At 41.2% G+C, this 24,729-nt stretch overlaps 1 protein-coding gene across 2 annotated transcripts in view; it reads right to left on the bottom strand.

Annotated features, from left to right (window-relative positions):
• Positions 1-24,729, bottom strand: part of LOC149250531 (Tetratricopeptide repeat (TPR)-like superfamily protein) — a 201,941-nt gene that overhangs the window by 160,402 nt on the left and 16,810 nt on the right. The window lies entirely within an intron of this gene.

Below are 24,729 nucleotides of genomic sequence, written 5' to 3'. Positions count from 1 at the left end.
CAGGACCATGTGTATCTGATGGAGAGGAAGGTGTGACAGTGAAATAACTTTTGATATTCATATCACCCTTCTTTTTCATTTTACCCTTACCCTTTTCTTGAATAGACTCCAAAGAGAGAGGAACATATCGGAAGGGGTTGGATGCATCAGTACAAGGAATAGAAGAAGAACCCTCAAAATCAAAATGGGGGTTGGTAGCCATCATTTTTTGTATACTGCTCTTCCTCCCAATTCAGTCTATTCATTTTTGCCTAGCCTTTTCTTCTTTAAACTTCTCAAAGCTATTTAACAACTCCTTCCTAATCTCCCCAATTTCTGGTGATTCACATGGAGTAATTTGGCCTCTAATCCCTGCCAAGTGTTGTTTCAGCCTATTAATGCCCCCAGGACCATCCTTAATTTTTCTATGGCAAAATTTGCAATGCATTTGACTATCAACCATTTCAACATATGCCCAAGCAGCATCTTTCACTCTAGGTGCCATTTTTTGACTTGGAAATGAAAGGAAAAAATCTGAAAATGAAAACAAAAAAAATAGCATTGCTTCAATGTTCATTTCTTTCACAAAAAACACTCTTTTCAATTTCCAGATTTGCACAAAAAAATAAATAAGCAAAAACAAATTTTTAGAAGTGAAAAAAATACCTCTAGGCACAAACTGCCTCCTCAAAGTTGCTCCAACAAACCAACTCCTCAATGTTGCTCCAATGGTTGCCCAAGAAGCTCCTCACTCCTGCTACAATGCTTGCCCAAGACTCCTCACTACTGTTCCAAAAACAAACTCCACAACTCTTCACAATTTCTCACTCAAATGCAATGAGATGGATGTGAGGAAATGAGAGGGGTTGGGTAGGTTTTATAGGGTTAGGAGAGGGAAATGGACCCCCACGAACCCAAAGGCACATTAGAATGGGCTTTGGGGGTCCCCCAAACCCCAAGTTCAAAAAAAAGACGCATTCTGGCCGCTCTTACTAAGTTGGTCAAGTTTGCTCGGACTCGGTGGAGCCGGTCGGGTTGTTACCAAGCCGGCCGAGTCAGTATCCAACTCGGTCAGCTCGGTAACAACCCGGCCGACTGAGCCGAGTCGCCCATCGGGTCGACCCAATCAGCGATCAACCCGGATTGACTAGGCCGTTTCGGAGTCGATTCGATCGGGTCTTAAAATAGTGGGCCAGCATTGACTTGTCTAGTTAGGGCTCTTTTGTTGCTGTTATAAATTATCAGATTTGTAAATTGTACTATCTTTCTCTGCTGAACTATTGAAGACAATAAGAAGAATTGATCAAGGGTTTCCCCACATTGGGGTTTGTCCCTGGCTGGTGCTACATCTTGTGTCCTCTTGTCTTGGCTGGTCTTCTGCTGTTTATGTTTATGTTCTATCTGCGTTTTACTATCAAGTTGATGTGATTGCTAAACTAGATATTGATATTGAGCTAATAAAGAAATTGAAGTAAAATTGCTCTTAAGCATAGAACATGCCATTGTTGCCTAAAATTAACACTTGTACTTTATAAAATGACTTTATGTGAAAAGCACTAAGTGCATTTTTCTAATATTAAAGTGAGGTGAAAAATCACTCTTTGAAAAAAATTAGAAAAGGTATACAACTTGAAAAAGGTACTAGGAGACTTTTAAGTAATGGGGCCAATGTATAAGGGGAGTCATTTGGGCGAATTGATCTCAACCACACATTTTGAGATTTGAGGATGAAATCTCAGCCATTGGATCCTAGGTTTAGGGATTCAATCTTTTCCATAGAGACAAAAGAAGAGAAAGGAAACTCATTCTTCACTTCATTCTTGAGAGAGAGAGCATGAGGAGGAGAACCAAGGAGAAAACTTGAAGGAGAGGAGGAGAACCAAGGAGAAAACTTCAAGGAGAGGAGAAGAGCTTGCAGCAGTGAGAAAGGGGCTCGAATCCCAAGGAGAAGACAAAAAGCAGCACGATTTTCTAGGAGAAAGAAGCAACACAAATTTTAAGGAGCAGCAACACAAAATTCAAGGAGTTGAGCATGATTTTCGAGGAGGATCTTGACACGAGTTTCGAGGAGGAAACAACTCAATTCAGGCACGAATTTTGGGACAGACAACTGCAGGAAGCGCAAAAATCAAGGAGGATTCCAACTGCTGTCAGGAATGAAAATCAAGGCAGAACAGTCACCCTTAGGCACAAAAATTGAGGCAGATTCTGGGCACAGAAATCGAGGAGTTAGGTAGCAAATTAATGCTAAAATTCTGGGCACAAAATTCAATGTAAATTTGATTTTTCAATGGGCACAAATTTCCAGAATGTGTGCATTTAATGCTACAGCAAAAAGGGAGATGAGTACCATGTTTTTATGTACTTATTCATAATTTCTCAAGCAATAAAATCCTCTTTTGAAGACCAGTTTTCCCCAAGAGGTTGTGGGGTTTTTCCAGGGTCAGCTTGACCAAAAACAAGTGTCTCTTATGTGTTGAATGCTTGCATTTATTTTTGCATTAATTATCAGTTGTTAGGAGAGTGAAAAAGAATCGAAGCACTCTTTATGTTTGCAATAAATACATTCTGAAATTTATATCAGCATGTCAAAACATGTGGGTTGAGCCAAAACAAACACATGCAAAATTGTACACTGGGTTAAGAGTGCAGGGCATTTAATTTCTACAAGGTATCAGAGCAAAATTGAGGCTCATATCTCCAATTTCATTCAGCTGAAAAATAGGGCAGCAAGCATTAAATTCTGCAAACAGTGAACCAAAACATTTGAAACTTTGCAGAAACCCAATGACTTCAGCAGTTCAGAGGGAGGAAGGTTCTCTAGCTCACAAATTTGCTCCACATTGTTGGTTGTGGAGTCATGGCAAAAGGGTTGAGAATAGAGGACAGATTGGCAGGGGCTGAAAATTTTGGCCCATCGAAAGAAAGAATTATGCTTTTACTGGAGAAAGTTTAAGTGTGGGATGTTGTTGAAGCAACTATACAAGCACCCACTAATCCAGCTCAGTTGGTGGAGTTCAACAAGAAGAATGTGAAGGCAGAGAGGACCCTTCTAGATGCCATCAAAGACCATTTATTTCCGCATGTTTCAAGGATGAGATATGCCTATCACATGTGGGGAGTCCTTGGTCTTTTTACACTAGAGTTCTAATGAGAACAGGGAGATGGTGTTGAGACAAAAATTACGCAACACCAAGATGACCAAGACCGACAGTGTGACAGCTTTCCTCATCGAAGTCTCACAAGTGAAGGATGAGTTAGTTGCCATTGGAGAGGTTGTTCCAGAGGAAGAGTTGATTAGAATTGTCTTAGATGGGTTCATTGAGAAGTGGAATGGTTTTATCCACGGCTTGGTGGCCAAAGAGCACTTTCCTGGTTGGAGGAGGATGTGGGATGATTTCATCCAGGAGGAGATCAAGAGGAGTGCAAAGGGGGGGCAGCAAGAACGGTGGGGAAGCTGAAGAGGAGAATGTTGCTCTTGTGGCAAAGGAAAGAAAGGTAAGAAGGTCTAGTGGAGCAAAGTAGAAGAAAGGAAAGCAGAAGGCTAAGGAGGACATGAACAAAGTGAAATGCTTTGCTTGTAGGAAGATGGGTCACTATATTGCTCAGTGTCCCAACAAAAAGGGTAAGAAGAAACAGGAAGTTGCAGCTTCAGCTGATGTGGATTATTTTACAGCTATATTTGATGCAGGGTGTGCTTTGGTGGTGAGTTTAGCCACTCATATCACATCTTCCCGTGCATGGTTCATTGACAGTGGAGCATCCTGCCATATGACCGGAGTTAGAGAGCACTTCACGAGCCTTTTAGAGGATGATGTTGACTTGGAGGTTGTGCTTGGAGACAACTCCAAAGTCAAAGCGGCAGGAGTGGGGACAGTTTCATTTCAGAGGGAGTCATTACCTCCTCTGAAGGTGACAAATGTTCTTTATGTTCCAGGGTTGAAGAAGAGTTTGATATCAGTCTCTAGCTTGGAGGACAGGGGGTTTGAGGTACTGTTCCGAAAAGGACAAGTGTTGATATATCCTAGAGGATCCAGTATCGAGTATGCTCATGTGATTGGAGCTCGTAGTGGGAGACTATACAGACTTATGTTTCAGCCTCTTAGAGCTATGGTAGCACAGACCAGTAGCAGTGAGTTATGTGAGTTATGGCACAGGAGGATGGCCCACTTGCACCATGGAGCTTTCAGGATGTTGAGGCAGATGGTTACATGGTTACCTGACTTTAGCACAGAGCATCATGAGGTATGCAAGGGGTGTGCTTTAGGAAAGTACACCAAGACACCTTTCCCAAGCAATGACAGCAGAGCTACAGGTATCCTTGATTTGATTCATTCTGACGTATGTGGTCCTATGTCCCATGTTTCATTGAGTGGATATGAGTATTATGTGACTTTCATTGATGACCACTCCAGGAAGACCTGGATTTACTTCCTGAAGACCAAGGATGAGGTCTTCCAGAGATTCCAAGAGTTTAAGGCTCTTGTGGAGAACCAGACAGGGAGGAAAATCAAGGTGTTGAGATCAAACAATGGGGGCAAGTATACTTCCACGGAGATGAGAGATTTTTGTGGGAGTGTTGGCATCAAGAGGGAGCTCATTGTGCCTTATAACCCTCAGCAGAATGGGGTGGAAAAGAGGAAGAACAAGACCATTGTGGGTGCATCTAGAGCGATGTTGTAGGAACAGAGTTTACCTTTCTTCTTGTGGACCGAGGCGTGTAACACTTTTGTATATTTGCAGAACAAGAGCACACACAGAGTCTTGGGGAGCAAGACTCCTAAGAAGGTATTTACTGGCAAGAAGTCGAAAGTTGGGCACATCAGGATATTCAGGTGCTTTACATATTCACATGTCCCTGAGGAGAAGAGAACGAAGTTGGAACCCACTGCAGAGAGGGGTATCCTAGTGGGTTACAGTGAGACCAGCGGAGCCTACCGTATATATCTTCCTGCACAAAGGAAGATTGTCCTGAGGCAAGCTGTGACATTTGAGGAGAGGGCTTTGAGGAGGTCTCAAGGGGTTGATCAGGTAGAGCAGCAGGCTCCTCGGCAAGGGGCTACACTATAGGTTTCAGGGGCATCAAGTGGTTCATCAGGATCAAGAGGTTCACCTTTTTCAAGGGTGACAGAGGTCCACAAAGTACAAGTTCGCCTAGTTCAAGATCACCTACTGCAAGCCCATCAGGCATAGGATCTCAGAGTCAAGTGTCTCCATTGGTTATAGTCGAGCCTTCCTCGTTAGGAGGAGAGGCACCAGTTGAGGATTTTCCCATACCACCACAGGAGACTACTGCAGGGAAGAGGAAGCCAAGATGGCTTTGGGAGACCTTAAAGGAGGCTCAAGAGGCAGTGGGGAGACCCAAGTGGTCAGTGAGGGAGAGCAGACCACCAGAGAGGTTGGGTGGCTTTGTGGCAAATGTTGTGGAGATAGAGCCAGCTAGTTTTGAGGAGTGCGCCAGTCAACAGATCTGGAGGGATGCCATGGTGGAGTATGTCTCTCTCATGAAGAATGATGTCTGGCAGGTAGTGCTACGTCCTGAGGGGAAGTCAATGGTGACTTATAGGTGGCTCTACAAGATCAAACATGTTGCAAAAGGCAGTGTGGAGAAGTTCAAAGCTCGATTTGTGGAGCGGGGGTTCTCACAAGTAGAGGGAGTTGACTATGAGGAGACCTTTGCACCAGTTGCTCGTTATACTTCCATTAGAGCAGCGATACCTATAGCAGCTGAGATGGGATGGAGGATTCACTAGATGGATGTTATACAATGGTGTTATACAATAAGAGGTGTAAATTGAGCAACCTGAGGGTTTTGAGTTGCATGGGAGTGAGTCTCATGTGTGTAGGCTGAAGAAAGCCCTGTATGGATTAAAACAAGGTCTGAGGGCATGGTACAAGAGGATAGATGCCTACTTGCAGCATATGGGTTTCCAGAAGAGTGATGCAAATCCGAACCTATACTTTATCAAGGTAGGTGACGATCCACTCATTCTGGTTTTGTATGTGAATGACTTGTTTATTATAGGGGAGGACAGACTCATCTAGCATTGCAAGAGAGATATTGCTTCAGAGTTTGATATGACTGATATGGGGTTGATGCATTATTTTCTGGGGTTGGAGGTTTGGCAGAAGGATGGGCATATCTTCGTAGGCCAGAGCAGGTACGCAGGTGATATCTTGAGGAGATTCCATATGGAGGGTTGCATACCTATGGCTACTCCTATAATCGCCAATTGGAAGAAGTTGCATGCTTTAGATTCCGAGTTGGTGAAGCCCACTTTGTATCGACAATTGATTAGTTCATTCATGTATTCGGTCAATACTAGACCGGTTATTTGTTTTGCAGTCAACACATTGAGTCAGTTTATGATGGAGCCCAGGAGTGTACACTGGTGGCTGCAAAACATGTGTTGAGGTACTTAAGCACAATGGATTATGGTTTGGACTATGTCAGATGTGATAGAGTCAGATTGATTGGTTGCACAGACTCAGATTGGACTGGCAATGTCAGTGATCGGAAGAGTACTTATGGATGTTGTTTCTCATTGGGCTCGGCAGTTGTGTCATGGTTCAGTAGGAAATAGAGATCAGTGGCATTGAGCAGCGCAGAGGCAGAGTATATGGCAGCTGATCAAGCAGGGTGTGAGGCATTGTGGCTTCACAAGATGCTTTATGGTTTATTTGGTCAAATGCCAACTACGATTTATTGTGATAATCAGAGTATCAAACTCTCTGAGAATCTAGTATTTTGTGACAAGAAAAGCATATAGGGATCAGATACCACTTCATTAGAGATTGGGTTCAATGAAGGGTTGTGAAGCTTGAGTATATATCCACTGATGAACAAGTAGCAGACTTTCTCACTTAATCATTGCCAAGGGGCAAGCATGTATTTTTCAGACACAAGATTGGAGTGGTGCGCAACACCTTCCTCGATTAGAGGGAGTGTTGACAATAGTACCAAGGAGAGGTGTTATTAGGCTTTTATCACTTTTAGCCTAGTGAGCACATTAATAGTTTTTGTTTTGTTGACATTTATGAGTTATATTAATGTCATGATGGGAAAAGGTACTTAGAAGTATTATACCATGTATTTTTTCTAATATTAAAGTCACTTGTACTTTATAAAGTGACTTTATGTGAAAAATACTAAGTGTACTTTTCTAATATTAAAGTGAGGTGAAAGATCACTTAATGAGAAAAATTAAAAAAGGTATACAACTTGAAAAAGGTACTAGGAGACTTTTTAAGTGATGGCGCCAATGTATGAGGGGCCTCATTTGAGAGAATTGATCTCAACCACACAGCTTGAGATTTGAAGATGAAATTGCAGTCATTGGATCCTAGATTTAGGGATTCAATCTTTTCCATGGAGACAAAAGAGGAAAAGGGAAACTCATTCTTCACTTCATACTAGAGAGAGAGAGAGCATGAGGAGAAGAGAACCAAGGAGAAAACTTCAAGGAGAGAAAAGAGCTTGCAGCAGTGAGAAAGGGGCTCAAATCCCAAGGAGAAGACAAACACTAGCACGATTTGCTAGGAGAAATAGGCAGCACGGATTTCTAGGAGCAGTAGTACAAAATTCAAGGAGCTGGGCATGATTTTCGAGGAGCATCTGGGCACAAGTTTCAAGGAGAAAACAGCTCAGCTCAGGCCCAAAATTCAGGGCACAAGTTTCAAGGAAAAACAGCTCAGTTCAGGCCCAAAATTCGAGGCACAAATTTCAAGACAAACAGCTACAAGCAGTGCAAAAATCGAGGAGGATTCCAACTGCTGTCAGGCACGAAAATCAAGGTAGAACAATCACCCTTGGGCACAGAAATCGAGGAGTTGGGCAGATAATTAAACCTAAAATTCTGGGCACAAAATTCAGTGTAAATCTGATTTTTCAGTGGGCACAAATTTCCAGAATGTGTGCATTTAATGCTACAGCAAAAAGGGAGATAAGTATTGTGTTTTTATGTACTTGTTCATAATTTCTCAAGCAATAAAATCCTCCTTTGAAGACCGGTTTTCCCCAAGAGGTTGTGGGGTTTTTTCGAGGTCAGCTTGACCAAAAACAAGTGTCTCTTATGTGTTGAATGCTTGCATTTATTTTTGCATTAATTATCAGCTGTTAGGAAAGTGAAAAAGAATAGAAGCACTCTTTATGTTTGCAATAAATGCATTCTGAAATTTATATCAGCATGTCAAAACATGTGGGTTGGGCCAATACAAACACATGCAAAATTGTACACTGGGTTAAGAGTGCAGGGCATTTAATTTCTACAGAAACTTGGAGGAGCGCAATTAGCCCTAGGAGATAAGGATCATGTCATATACACCTTGGAGGTTAGACACTTAACTTGAAGATGCTTAGGTTGAGTAGCACACTTCATGGAGGATTGTGATGGACCCAAACACATGTTGAGAAGGAGAATTGGAGCTTTGCGACCACAATGGCACAGATAATAGTAACACTGGGCACATGAGAAACCCAAACACACATGTTGAGAAGGAGAATTGGAGCTTTGTGACTATAATGGCACAGATAATAGTAACATTGGGCACATGAGAGGAAATGTGGCACTTAATTAAACATGGAGCACCTTGCATCAAAACACCTAGATAGTTGACCACCATGGAAGACGGAGCGTTGGAATAACAACATTTTGGAGAGCACAACATCTTGGGGAAGGATCGTTGAGCATAAGAAGAATCATGCTTGGAGGGTGTTTCCCTTTTGGGTCGGTAGAACCCTAGTTTGACACATACATCCTTGTATTGTAGAGTGCTCAATGTGGGGTTTCCATGTTGGTTACTTGTACAGACTAGCCCCGGGATCAAACATACTAGCTACCACCCGTTGTCCTTATTTTATGTTAACCCCCCTCACCTATTGTATATAGAAGGTAGGAGCAAGCTCTTGTATTTATTATCACCATCATGCTATCTTTGTACTTGTCTTAGGAGAGAGAGTTTTATAGGAAGTAAGAAGCTTGGTTTCTTGAGAAAACCCAAGGAGAAAAAGATGCCTTATAGGGAGAAAGATGCTAGTGTTCATGAGGAAAGAGTGATATTTTGAACATTTGTGGAGGGATTGCTCTTGTGTGATGCTGGAGTTGCTCCTTTGAAGCTAAGGGTTTGTGTTATGATATAAACCCTGAAAAAGAACAGGATGTTGAACATGATGGTTATCATAGTTGTTGTAACATTAGGGTTTATAGAAACACATGGGGAGTAATGTTAACATCTTGCATGATTTCGGAACCTCGTTATTGTGGGATGTGAGGCTCGTGCAAGATCATGGAGAATTAAGCTTGATGAGCCTTGAGCTTCATATGATAACTTGCGTGGAAGGAGACTTGATTATTGTATCATTAATGTCCCACAGGTGTTTTGGTGTTTGTGTTGATACAAGAGATAAGAACCTAAAGTTTGAGGACTCAAACCCTAGGATGAACATGTAAATTTGGAGGTAACCACTAGAGTTTTCGTGCCATGTGCTTAGGTGATGCAACATGGCTAAGGTTTTCATACCTTAAGGAAGATGACAATGCTAGTGTGGAGAGCTTGTGTGATACAAGCTTGTTAAATATGCCAAGGAGGACTTGCCAATGATAATGTGAGCATATTGAGGATCTTTGGTGGAGTGACCAGCGTTGTTAGTGTGATTCCTAGCTAGGAGTTGGCAGCTAGGGTTTTCTTATGGTTTCCCTAACTAGGGTTTAGATAGCTTGACTTGTACCAACTTTGTGATAAAGTTGTGGTGTGCACATGTACTTCATCATATATATATATATAATGTGTACTTGCAAATTTGACTTTCAATTTATGTTATCTTCTTGATTTAGTAGATTTCGACCATTGTTGTTCATGTCGATTGAGCTAAATTGGTTAAAAGTTTAATAAATATCTAGAAGATAAAGGAGTAGATTTGTTATTGTTATAATATATTGTATTAAGACATTTCAGATATGTTATATGCCTTGAAAAGTGTTCCCTAAAGGTTGTTTATTAAGTGAAATTAGGCTAAAGGAAAGTAAAATATAATCGCCATTCAATAAGTTTGGAAGTTCACATGGAATAGATTAAAGAAATCTTGAGTTTGAGCCGAAATTTTGGAATTTACATTAATTGCCTAATTCTCAAAATTTCTACATGGGATCAAAGTTGAATGGAAAAATTGCCTCTATGTTGATGTGAAATCCAAAAATTTCAATTCTTGAACCTAGTAGTGGTTGATGGGTAGTAAAACCCAGTGTGTTTAAGATGAGCACAGGCACTCGTGAGGGATTTAATGGGTTGAAACTCGAATTATTCTTTTGATTAATGTGTTGGTTGAAACTCGAATTATTCTTTTGATTAGTGTGTTGGTTGAAACTCGAATTATTCTTTTGATTAGTGTTTTCTCACTTGTAATTAGTGATTGTTCTACTTTATTATCGGTGGTATGGACTTCTTTTCCTTGTTTTGTTGGATATGTGATTATCTTTACAAGATGTCATACATACCACTTCCTATGGTGCGAAGAGATGTTAAGTCGTGATGATGAATTTCGAGATGTTGGTGTTTTGACAAGTCATTGTTGATATCTTCCTTGTTATGGAGTGATTTTAGAGTTCAAAAAAACACAATAATCCAAAGTTATGTTCCTTCAATTTCACAAAATTGTCATTCTTCTTTTGGAGCCCCCAATATATGGTAAGAGGTAGTAGCTTTCAGTAGTAGAATCTTCTCAAAAATTCCAAAAAAATCGAATTCAAATCAAACATAATCATTGTTGAACCTAAATTCAAACTTGAACCATGTGACACAAGTTACAAATTACACTTTAGTGGTAATGAGGGAGTGTTAGCTTTTGGGGTTACCTATGTTGCACAAGTTTCTAGTACGCGAGTACTTTCGATACACAGGAACGAGTATCCAGCATGGCTAGAAGTATTGCCCAAATTTACAGGAAACATCAAGTTGGGAGCGGCAATAATATAATATATTAAAATTTAATATATATTAAAAATAAAAATAAAATAATTATTTATTTCCATCCAAAACTTGCCAATCAAATTCCATCTTGCAAAGAAACATGTAAAGATTGAACTTTGAAACATTGCAAAAAAAATCAAAATATTAATCCATCAACAATTTCTCAATCAAATTCCTTTCGAGCAAAGAAACATGCAGAACTCCCAAACCGGAAAAAGGGTTGTTATTACTCGATTATTAGGTGATTTCATGAAACACTATATGTTAAGTCATTGGTTCAATTCTTAAAAATAAAATATATATTAATAGTAATTAAAAATAAAATAAAATAATAGAGTTTAAATCCAATGTTATTTTAAAAAAAGCTTGCATAATAAAATTATAAATTTCCAAGTTAATATATATTTTATACTTAAATAAATATGAAAATTAAATTAAAAATTGTTATTTCATAATTTCAACTATTTTTTTCCTTTAGTATTCCATCTTTTGTCCATTCAGCTCGGGCCATAATGATGGTTTTGCCAATGGCCAACAATCTTCCTAAATTCTTTTATATCCATCTGCCATCCGTGTATATGAGGAGAATGAATAGCTTTCCAATGACAAAGATCAGGATTGGCCAAACGCCTCATCTTCATTTGGATAGAAGGGCTTTCCATAAACAGGTTGTTTCTCTTAGTTCTAGACCCATATCCAAATCTAAACCCAGCGGCATACCCTTCCCTTCGCACAGTTCCATCAGTTTAAGCAGCACCCAAGCTGGCAACATCAAATACACCTAAGTTTGCACTTATTCATTGCAGTGAAGCTCCCAAAACATCAAAAATTGGTTGCAGTGAAGCTCCCGAAAAGCTCCAAAGTACCTGTTGAAGCTCCCGACGGTTTTGGAGCATTTCCAATCAGCTCCCAAGCTCCCAGGAGCGGGGAAGCTTCGAGTACATGCTCTCCAATGCCTGGGAGTGGTACCCGTGTAACTATGGGTTACTCCAATAATGTTTTCACTTTGCTATGAGAGAGCTACATCTCCTAGCCCCTTAGTAATGCTTCATAAACATATGGATGGTTAAATTAGGTGAATGCTTGGCCTTGATTAGAGTTTTCGCATGGCACCCTTAACTAAGAATTTGTTACCCTAATCGACATGATGACTAATGCATTGGGTGCACACACTGGGGGAGTTGGTTGCTCCATTAGGGGAGGTAACTACCAAGTAGGAGGAGCATTCAGCACTTGGAAAAAGGCACTTAAACCTAGCAGCTTTGGACCGTGTGATATATACCTTGAACGATAAACACTTGACTTGAGGATGCTCGAGTCGAGGAGCATATTTCATGGAGGTTGGTGATGGATCTAGACACATATGTTGAGGAGGAGCATTGGAATTTTATGACTAAATTGGCCCACATGAAAATAGCATTAGGGGCATGACAAGACATGTGGCACACAAGCATAGGAGAAGTGCCTCACGTGAGAACCCTTGGTTAATGAACCACCATGGAAGAGAGACTATTGGACTAACAACAAGTTGGAGAGTGAACCATCTTGGAAGAGGTGTTGAGCCTAAGGAGAATCATGCTTGGAGAGTGTTTCACCTTAGGGTTGCAATCACCTTGTTGGTTACAATCACCTTGTTGGTAACTTGTATGGGTACATGTCCTCATTTTACATTAGCCTCCCTCACTTACTGCATATATAAGGAAGGAAAGAGTTCTTGTACTAATTATCATCATTAAACTCTATCTTTGTACTTAACTTGCAGGCATTAAGGTTCATGGGGAAACCGTAAGAAAGGGACACCTTATAGGGAGCAAGGCATTAAGCTTCATGAGGAAACCCTAAAGGAGAGAGAGACATCTTGTAGGGAGTCAGATGCTAAGGTTCATGAGAAAAAACTAGGAGAAGACAAGGAGAAAGAATGACATCTTAAATGTTCATGAAAGATGACTCTTGTGTGATGCTAGGGTTTGTTCTATGTTTGTTGTAACAACCTGCCCAATCCCTTAAAGCTTGATTAAGGGTACGGTGTACAAAAATTTTGCTTTTCTGATTCAACTCAAAACACTTTTCTAAGATAACCATCGCATGCTACTCATTAAGAACTTCTCGACAATAAAATCTTTATTAAAAACACAGTGCAAATCTCAAGATATGGTCATATGAAGATTTTCACCCTTGGCACCATGTCAATGTTATTATGCAACTGCCATGTGGCAGATAACATGGCACCATAGGTCCACATGTCATCATGGAGATGGTCTAATGTCAGTACCAAGGCCACTTAGTCCTACCATGTCATCCACTAGCCAAAGGATTAATTACTTTATGTTTAATTTACACTCATATAGTTATAATAATATAATAATAGTATAAATACATTTAAGTATCACATCACCACATGACGGACTCTCTGACTGAACGTATTCCACTGTTTCGTCAATGGGCGGGGAAGGACGGGGAATCAGATCATCATCCGATTCTCCTAGAGCTTAAAGGTGATCAAAGTAAGTCGGGTAGCCCTTTCAAATTTCATTCTTCATGGCTGAAAGAGGAATCCTTCAAAAATTTGGTTCATGAGAAGTGGACACATTTTAATCTAGAAGTTCATGGTTCAGCAGCTATCAAATTCACCAATAATCTTAAAAGGCTTAAACAAGCTACTATAGCTTGGGCCTTTGAAAAAAAAGGGAAGAAGAGTTGTTAAAGTCAATCGAAGAAGAGCTTGAAAGACTGGAAGACCCGGATGGAGGGGGATACTCTTCTGAAGAAGCGAAGCAAAGGGTGGTTCAGCTACAAACATCTAAGAGAAAAATTTTGGAGGATAGGGAGGAAGTGTGGCATCTTAAAAGCCATGCTCTATGGCTTAAAAGCGAAGACGAAAATACCAAGTTCTTCCAATAGAATGCAAAAGGCAAGAAAGTTCAAAATACTATTTGGAACTGGAAAACCTAGAGGGTGTTAAAGTTTCTTCATTTAGAGATTTGGCTGAGCTACGAAAAAGTCATTTTCGAAGATTATTTGAAGTCCCCCTGTGGCCACAATAGCAGAAGTGGTGGTTCTGGCCAGGGTTTTTCCTAGATTTGTAAGTGACGAAGAGAATGGAGCCTTGATGGAACCTATATTAGAAGCGGAATTACGCAAAGTTCTCCACAGTATTCAAAGGGACAAAACTTTGGGTCCAGATGGGTTGACAATTGAATTCTTTATAGAGATGTATGAGATTATTAGCCAGGATCTCCTGAAGGTTATAGACGAATCAAGAGCAAATGGAAAAATGCATGACCCTTCGAATGCAACTATTATAGCCCTGGCTGACTCTGCATGAGCCCTGGTTGGCTCCGCGTGAACCTCTAGCTAGCTCTGCGTCCCTCTCTCCCGGCTTCTGCGCTGATCCTCTTGGTACTATCTTTGACTCTCTGCTTCTGTATTCACTGCCCCTCAGCTGCAACTCTGATCACTCTTTCGATGTCCTCAGCAAACCCTGCCCCAGAAAATCGAAATCTTGATCAACTCAGTGTGTTCTCCAAGTGACCCTCAAGCCTCCTCTTATACTTTTCTCGTTGACAATTCAACAGCCGAGATTAAGTCCCTAATCAACGGCTAAGATTAACTTTGGCTTGATCCATGACTTTTAGACCCTTCTAACACAGTTTTATATTAATTCACATTAATATTTTATTTTCCCTAAGTTTATACTTAGGGACTCCATTAAAAATATTAAGTATTTTAATATCTCCCAAATTGTTTAGAATCTGCCCAAAACATTTTTGGGTATTGGATATCTCATGTGCTTTAGCCTCTCCACCAATTTTCATGGCTAGAGCACATCCGATGCTACCCCAAATCAACACTCCCTCTTAGCGAGGACTGCGCTCTAGTAATACTCCTCACTGAGCATCACCCTGATCATCCGGCATCAGTGCCTATGCTGAAGCTAGGCCTGCTGCCCAACATCCTTTACACTGTTGGATCATGTACACCCATGGCCCTGCCACTACCATTGTTGCATCTGTATGGCAACCCCTCTCATCATGCTGCATCGCGTTGCCCATAGCACTGGCACTGCTAACTGCTGCACTGCAACTCAGTTACTGAGAAGTAAGTAACTGATCTCCCAACTCTAACATCTATGTCATGCTAGAGACACCCTCGATGTTGAAACTCCCTCAGTCGCTGACAAATGCCCCTTCTTTGACCTCTGCACTGCTGCAACAAATCCATGCATCTCGCACTGCTGCCTCACATTGTCCTGGGAATCCTGCACTGTAGCTCCCTCTATCGCTCCATCCGCATCCATCACTATTGACATCCACCGGTACTACTACACCTCTTGCCCCTCATCGCCTGTAGTCTGTCTGACTATAACTCAGTGTCTCCCCACTTTCGTTCAAGTGGCGTGTGAGCACTCATGGCACAGTCATCATCTGTCTCCACTTCCTTCTCCGCCCTTACTGGCGCAACCTTGGTCTCGGAAGCCTCTCCCTTGCTCTTCTTCCTTAGACACTGGGTCGCATAATGACCCAGTTCCCCACAGTGGAAGCATTTGACCTTGGAGAGGTCCTTCTTCTTTCGTTTCTCCTGCTTTCCCTTAGATGCTAGGGCAGCATCCACCTCCTCCTCCTTCTTGATTCTAACCCCCTTGTCGCTGCTTCCTGCCTTGGTCAGCCTTCTGATCTCTTCTTGGCGAAGAGCCACCCACAATTCCTCCCAATCTAGAAGGGTCGCCCTGCCCAGTATGCTCTAGACAAACACCTCCCAGTCTTCTAAGACTGCGTTCAGGGTTGTTCTCACCATCAATTCTTGATTCGACGTGGCCCCTATGGAAGTCAGTTGATCCCAAATCTCCTTCAATCAACCGAGGAAGGTGTCGATTCGTTCTCCCTTCTGCATCTAGTATGACTGCAGTTGATTTTCTAGTAGCATCTCCTCTGCACGGAAGTATGCTGATACAACTTTGTTAGGGCCTCCCACATCTCATTTGTTGTATTCTTCTCGGCAATACTACATGGTCCTTGACCCCAACAAGGATGATGCTCTTAACCCTCGCCATTGCATCCTCGTACCTATAGTTATCAGTCGGGTCAACTGGGACCGCTATTGTCCTTAAGGCAAATTGCTTGAGACGGTTCCTGTCTAAAACGGATAAAATTCTGGACTTCCAAACTATGCGGTTTGAGGCTTCGTCCAGTCTGTCCTGGTCTCTTACCCCGTTCACTGCCATCTCGTTGCTCCTCTACTTCCCTCCTGGAAGTTCTTGGTGTGACTCCCTCTGAGCCTCAATTTCCCTCCTAGAAACCCTTCTGCCAAAGTCAAGATGTCCCCACTCCGATCGTTAGTGCAGTTGAACCACTGATCCGGATTTCTTGGCTAGAAATCCTCAGCAGCAACTCCCTCCAACTTGGTCTTGCCCTGTTAGGTATTGTTCTGACTACAGCACCCCACCAGCTTCACTCTGCAACTTACCCGCAGCCTCCTAAGCCCCAGCAAACTGAAGGTTAGAGATTCTAGGCTCTGTGCAATCCCGGCACCAACAAAATCTGCACCTCCTAGTCACGGGCATCAATCCTTCCTGACTAAGAAAGATGATTGGGCACTACGTAGGTCAAGTTTGCTCCCCTCTACCATTGCATTGATCCTCTTCCCCGCTCAAAGATGATGACGCGAGCACTGCGTCACCCATTCCTTGCTGCTTCTCTGCTAGGAACAACTTTTGCCACTCGGGATAGTTGTTTCTGTTGCTGTTGCTCTGCTCGCCTGGTGCCCTCAGTTCTCCTGTGATCTGCAACCACGCTCTGATACCATGTTGGAATTTCTACATCTAACTGTTAGAACTTAGAAACCCTTCAACTTGTTCTATTTAATTAACAAGTTATTTACCATGTAAATTGTAAGGAATTTACAGGGTAAGTTCCTCAGACAGAACACCAAAGGACATCGCTCACAAACATATCACAGATCAATACACCAGTATTTTTGACGTGGTTAAAACCCTCAAAGAGGAAAACATTCCACGACCTGAGCCAACGCGGCCACTTCAGGCAATTTATTAATAAAAGAATGAAAATTTACAAAAGCTTCTCTCATGAACGGTTACCCTACAAATGACCCTCCATGCTCTTTAAATAGAGATCATGGACCAATCGGGTGTTAAGCCAAGGATAAAGTGTCGGTAATACCGAGGAGAGAATGAACCGTCGGATCACTATATATCGTGACTGTCGAATTGTAAGTTACAAAAGTACATAGTAAAGAAACACACTTTACCTAACTCTACACTAGACCAAGTTATACTTAACTATTTCCTATGTGTTGGAATATCCTAACATCCCCCCTTAAGAACAACTTGGGATGGGATTGAAGGATGTACAAATATGACACAATAGGAGAAGGAGGCATTAGAGCCTATCACCCCTTAGTGACAACTTCCTGAACTCCAACCATAAATCGAAGTTAAGGAAACTTCACCTCTGTGAGAGCCTTTGTAAAGATGTCTGCAACTTGATCATCTAATGAACAATATTGCACTTCAAGAACATGGTCATGAATGAGCTTTCTGATGAAGTGCATGTGCAGTTCAATGTGTTTGCTGCGCTGATGTTGGACTGGATCTTTGCATAGTTGAATGGCACTTTAATTATCACACCAAAGTGTAGTCGGATGCTACTGCTAAAAGTCAAATTCTGACAGGATCTGATGAAGCCACAGGGCTTCCTTACTAGCTTCTACAGCACCACGATACTCTGCTTCTGCTGAAGAAAGAGAAATGGCACTTTGTTTCTTGCAAACCCATGTAATAGGTCCTGAACCAAGAGTGAACACATAACTTGCAGTAGACTTCCGATCATCGGGGTCACCAACCCAATCAGAATCAATGAAACCAACCAATAGAGGAGATGCTTTTGCACTGTAATGAATCCCAAACTGAACTGTACCTCGAACATAACGAAGTATTCTTTTAAGTTTTAGCTGTTTTCCAATGACTTTCATGTGGGTTTCGCATAAACCGAGCAATAAGGCCAACAGCAAAAGAAAGGTCAGGACGAGTATGGGTCAGATACAAAAGTTTTCCTACAAGTTGACGGTATAAGGTAGCATCAACTTCAGGGGAAGTACAAGTGACTGAAAGTTTGGCTCCAAACTGAAAGGGAGAAGGGGCTGGCTTACAGTCTTCCATGTGAAAATGGCGTAGAAGATCACAGGCATACTTGGACTGGGAAAGGGAAGTACCTTCCTTGGATTGCAAGACTTGAAAACCAAGAAAATAATCCAAGTGTCCTAACTTTGTCATTTCAAACTTCTTTTTAAGGTTGGACTTCACATGGTTTATAAGGTTGGGATCACTACCAGTAAGGATAAGATCATCAACATAAAGAACAAGAATGATAAGATACTTGCCCACTTTCTTGGTGTAGACAGTATTGTCAGAATGACACCTAGAAAAGCCAATTTCTAAAAGAAAGCTATCCATTTTGGCCATAAAGGGATTTCTTAAGCCGACATACAAGGCTGGAGTCTGTTTGTATAAAGCCAGTAGGTTGTTCCATATAGATTTCTTCATGCAAGTCCCCATGCAAAAAGGCAAATTTAACATCCATCTAATGGACTTCCCATTTGAAAGAGGCAGCAAGGGAAAGAACAAGGCGGATAGAGTTCATTTTGGCAACAGGGGAGAAGGTTTCAGTATAGCCAATGCCTTCAAATTGTGAAAAACCCTTAGCAACAAGACAAGCTTTATGTTTATCAACTTTTCCATCTGGTCCATACTTGGTTCTATAAACCCACTTGCATCTAACAAGTTTTCGTCCCTTTGGTAGAGGAACAAGATCCCATGTATCATTTGCCAATAATGAACGATATTCTTCATTCGTAGCCGCTTCCCAATCTGGATGGCATGAAGCTTCTGCAAAGGTGTCAGGATCATAATTCACTGAAGCTTGAGCCAGTAAAGAAGAGGCTCTATTGAACTGAGAACGTGTACATCGCTGATCTATAGGACCACTGGCAAGAGCACCTGCTGCATCCCGAGTAGCACGGACCCATTTTAGAAGCTGAGGAGCTAAAGGAGGATCCTGAAAAGGTGGGGAAGGATTGTCATCCTCGTTGTCATCATCTGAAGAAGAAATATTTTCAGAAGTAGAAGGGATAGAGAGAGGTGGCAAATCTGCCGAACTAGGCTCGCAAGCCAATATATTTTCAACAAACTTCACATCTCTTCTAATGATAGCATTTTTGGACTGAAGTGGAATAAGTCTATCCTTTGACATCTTCAGAATATCCAACAAAAATACATTTTTCACTCTTAGGTTCTAAAGCTTTATGTTTCTCATCTGGAATATGGGCCCATGCTTCACTTCCAAAACCACAAAAGTGACTTACATCTAGTTTAATTGAGCTCCATGCTTCTCCTGGAGTGATATTCTTTAAAACCTTAGTAGGAATGCGATTTACTATGTAATTTGCACAGTTAATTGCTTCTGCCCAAAAATTAAGACTAAGTCCTTTAGATTGAAGCATATAATTAGCCATTTCCTTTAAGGTGCGATTCTTCCTTTCAGCTACACCATTTTGTTGTGAAGTATATGGAACAATATGTTGCATTTGAATTCCAATCTCAGTGCAAAAGTTGATGAATTTGTCGTTAACATACGCCATTATCAGATCTTAGCTTAAGAATTTGATGCCTAGAATCTAGATTGTTTTTCAACAAAGGCCTTAAAGGCCAAGAACATGTTAAATACTTCACTCTTGAGTTTTAAGAAGTATACCCAAGTGCATCTAGAGAAATCATCAATGAAAGTTAAGAAATACTTGTAGCCAGAGAATGAAACAACTGGAAGTGGACCACATAAATCACTATGCACAAGCTGTAAAGGGGTTGAGGCATGCCAAGAGGCACGTTTTTCAAAACTATCCCGATGATGTTTTCCGAGTACACATCCGGAACAAACACCATCTCTGCAAGATACCATTGGAAGACCTATCACCATATTTTCTTTACATAGATTCTGAAGGGAGCGATAGTTTAAGTGACCAAATCGCTCATGCCAAAGTTTGCTCACTTCATCATTATGAGCAACAAATACCGAGGGAAGATTTGATAACCCAAAGTTGATAAACTTATACAACCTTGTAGAATCATCAGCGATGCCAATAGGTAAAATCTGTCTAGGATCTCTTAGGTCATTAATTACAACATCATGAGGTGAAAATTCAACGATTTTACCTTCACCTTAACGAGTTGTCTGATATACAGATAGAAGGTTGTAGGATAAGGTTGGAACACATAATACATCATTAAATTGACCATTGTCTATATGAACAGTTCCAGTCCCTACAACACTAAGAGATCTATCATGACTAACATATATATTTTTGGTGTTATAATTCTTTGTTGGGTGAGCCGGTTTGGCACCCAAATTGTATTCTGAAACTGCTTGATAATAAAACCCTCAGATAGCTGTACCGGTTTTCCCGCATTGGGTTTTTCCGGGGAAAGTGGTCCAAAAACAACGGTGTCACTTGTGTGCTATTTTGTTTCCTTTAGTTGACGATCTATAATGTGTTGACATATATATTTTTGGTGTTATATTCCGACTGAAACCCCGGATAAACACTCCGACAGCTCACAACTCCAATCTGCCCCACGAAAACCCCAACGTCACCCTAGCTCGCCCTACGTCAGCCTTTTCTGGCCCAGCATCTGCCCAGCGTCATTCTAGCTTGCCCTGCGTCAGCCTCTGGAGGCACTACGTCAGCCCTTAGAGCCTCTGCGTCACCCATGCTGGCTCTCTGAGGCACTGCGCAGCTCCTGGCTGCCTCTGCGTGAGCCCTGGCTGGCTCTGCGTGAACCTCTGGCTGGCTTTGCGTCCCTCTCTCCCAGTGTCTGCGCTGATCCTCCTAGTACTATCTCTGACTCTCTGCTTCTGTATTCACTGCCCCTCAACTGCAACTCTGATCACTCTTTTGTTCCTCAGTGAACCCTACCCCAGAAAATCGAAATCCTGATCAACTCGGTGTGTTCTCCAAGTGACCCTCAAGCCTCCTCTTATACTTTTCTCGTTGACAATTCAACGGTCGAGATTAAGTCCCTAATCAACAGCTAAGATTAACTTTGGCTTGATCCATGACTTTTGGACCCTTCTAACACAGTTTTATATTAATTCACAATAATATTTTATTTTCCCTAAGTATTAGGGACTCCATTAAAAATATTAATCATTTTAATATCTCTCAAATTGTTTAGAATCTGCCCAAACCATTTCTGGGTATTGGAGATCTCATGTGCTTTAGCCTCTCCACCAATTTTTGTGGCTAGAGCACATCCAATGCTACCCCAAATCAACAATGGAAAGTGGAGAATGGGGAGCAGGTACGGATTGGCATGGATCCATGGATTGGGAGTGGTATAAATTATCGTCTTCCGCATGAGCTGGTAGAATCCTCTCAGCAAATGGCTATCAAACATTAGCTCATATTGCAAATGAGATGCGTTCATCTATTTGGGGCAGGGTTGGCATTCTGCACAACACCTTCACCTACAAGGTGAATGGGTTGTCCTTTGGTGTCGCTATACCGCCAGTCTGAATGTTGCTCATGTTCGCATTAGGGACAGGGAGGATTCCTTGGTGTGGGCTCATGCAATTTCTGGTAATTACACCCCAAAATCTGGGTACATTTTTTTTATTGAAGATATGAAACCCCTAAATCTATCCTGGTGGTGGAAGAAGCTATGGAAGATCAAGTGCCTTGCAAAAGCTCATCTTTTCAAATGGTTTATTTTGGAAAACCGAGTTCCCACTGGAGAGGATCTTGCAAGACGAGCTATCATTGGACCAAGTTGGTGCCCCTTATGCAACAATGAAGGGGAATCTGTAAGTCATCTTTTTTTACTATGTCCTTTTGCTTCTGCAGTTTGGTCTTCGGCCTGTGCATCGCTGGGTTTACCGTTCCAGTGGCAGGGTGTGTCATATGCAACAGTCTGGGAATCAAGGTGGAACGTTGTCTACCCAAAAAAGCTCTGAACCCTCCCATTATTGCTCTCATGGGGAATTTGGTTGGCAAGAAATGCAGAGGTTTTTTCTAGACAAACCTGTTGTTCCAGATAAAGTGGTCGCCCAATCATTGGCAGTCTATGATTTTATCTCTGATTCTGAAGTCATTCCTCGTGCACGAATTATAGCTGAAGAATTCATTGATTTTTTAATTCCTTGGACATATTTTAGCAGAGCTTCTTCTGAGGGTTCTTGTGCGGGTGGGGCAGTTCTTCATGTGTCACACAGCCACTCTTACAGGATGAAATTTGGTCTGGGATTGGGAACAAATAATTATGTTGAGATAACGAATCTGAAATTGCTCATGTTGTTTGCTATTGAAATAGGAATTCAGCGTATTCAAATCTATGGGGACTCAATGGCAGTGGTTAATTGGTTCAACTGCACCACTAGATGTCACATTCACACTCTTTGTCCCATATTGGAAGAGATTAATATGTTAAAACTTTCCCTTGATCAAATATATGTTGTTCACATTTACAGGGAAAGAAATGGAGAGGTCGATGCACTATCTAAGGAGGGTACCTCACAAGATCAAATATATGTTGTTCGCATTTACAGGGAAAGAAATGGAGAGGTTGATGCACTATCTAAGGAGGGTACATCACAAGATCAAGGTACATGGCACATAATGTAGTGCAACACTGATCAGGAAAATGGTTATTTCCACATGCCATTCAGGCAGAGGCTACAGGCTGATCACTGATCTCTGCATGTTTCTTTTTGTCAGTTTCAGATATGCTCTATGCACAGTTATAAACAGTTTATGTTTTTAACCACCATAACAGGACTTTCTATGCAATGTATTTATCATGATCGATATATTTATGAGGATGGTTATCCATGTGGTATATTTTCCTTTGGCCATTGTGGGTTGGTTTTGTAAACATCTCATATAGGTACACTGTGATGATATCATGTTTTAGACAAATTTTGGTACAGCCACTGCCGGCTGTTTTTTGAGTGCCATTCTTGGCACATGCAGAGTGTAATTTTCAGTATTAATGAAATTTACAATTTTTTCCTTTGGAAAAACTATCACTTCACCACTAAATCAATAAATTACCCACATGCACAATTCAAAAGTGTCGAAGGTTTCATCAACCATCCGTGAAATTCAAAATTTGTCACCATAAAAATTTAAACATTTTGTCGATCATCGAGGGAGCCAAACTTATAACTTGTCATTGGCTGTCGATGGAATAAATTCCCCAAATTTTTTGTTGATCGTCGTTGGAGTAAATACCTCGCCCCCAATCGTATTATTGGATTAAAGTAATTTTTGGAAACTTTGTTAAATTCAACAAACCCCCAATCGTATTATCGACCATCAGTGAATTTAACATGTAACTTTTAGGAATTTTGTTAAATTCACCAAACCCCTAATGGTATTATTGGTCGTCAATGAAATTTAAGATGTAATATTTAAAAACTTGTTAAATTCACCAAACCCCCAATGTTCTGCGAAATCTAACACATAACTTTTACCTGGTGAAAACTTCACGAATACTCCCTACCACCGATAGAGTAAATTTTAGCAAGCTCTACAACAAATCTAGGAGAATTTGCATTAGACATTAAAGATGATTATCTCTAATGATTATCTCTAGGCCTCTCTGCCAGTGGGATCTACCCGTCAGACCTTCTCTCAGCGAACCTTGTCCTAATTTTTCTCATGTCACCGTGCTACTATTGCCTGCCATTTTACTATTCAAGGATTGCAAATCTTATTTTATTCTTCTATTTTCGGATCATAGAACATAAGAATGAAAAAGCTGAGCCAATCTCGAAGCTAACGCATATCATATTCCCCATTTGGCCAGATGTTGGAAAGCTCCAACATAAATCGTTCTAATGATCTATCTCTGCTCATCATTAATTTAGTGTCACTATAAGCAATATAAGTTGGTAGAATTCTGTTTATGATCTGTTATCTTCAACACAATCCAGGGTCTCTTTAAAGTGATGCAGCAGAAGCGTTTTTCTTGCACCTTGTCTGCATCATTACGGTTTTTTATTCTACCTGTCAAAACTGTGTATGTCCATTGTTGTACTCATACGTGCGATAATTAAATATAAAAGAAAACAGAAAAAGCTATAGAGTGAGACTAAATTGAATAAGGAGAGGACAAACATGTAATTTGTAAATAGGACAAGAATGTCGGTTAAGCTTTCCACTCGCAATGAGATGAGGAGGGCAACGAATAGGAGAGGTTTAAAAAGAAATACTTAATGATGGCATCGTCATGGCCTTTCTGAGCTCCAGGTATGACTCAACATCCTCATCCGAACGGCTTCTTATGCACCCGAATATTTTGATATTGGCACACCGAAGTTTGGTAAGGTGATCTGTGTAGGAAGTGGCAAACCCCGGTGGATCTTTTGTCCTAGACCCGAGCACTCTCGAGAATATGTCAGGGAATTTGCATCTGGGTAGCAAACCCTTGCCCCAAGAGATTAGAGCCATAGATGCCAGTGGCGAGCAGTATATATAGTGATCAATGTTGTAAAGAGTGAGGGTGACACATGGAGAGCCTTGTGAATGGTGTGGATTTTTGCTACAATTGCCATCGGAATAACTCTACTTAGGATGATGTCGCACAGCATGTTTGTTTCTTCTGCAACCTACACTTTTGCATTTGGGATTTTATTCTTTTGATGCCTCTAACAATATTATCGTGTTCTGGAAGGATGCGAGCATGTTTCTTCACTGAGCCCTAGACTTGATATTGAA

The sequence above is a fragment of the Pinus tabuliformis genome, chromosome 7, assembly GCF_031772625.1.
Source record: "Pinus tabuliformis cultivar Carrire ecotype Pingquan chromosome 7, CPIR1, whole genome shotgun sequence".
Taxonomy (NCBI): domain Eukaryota; kingdom Viridiplantae; phylum Streptophyta; class Pinopsida; order Pinales; family Pinaceae; genus Pinus; species Pinus tabuliformis.
This window is presented reverse-complemented; position numbering and strand designations above follow the sequence as displayed.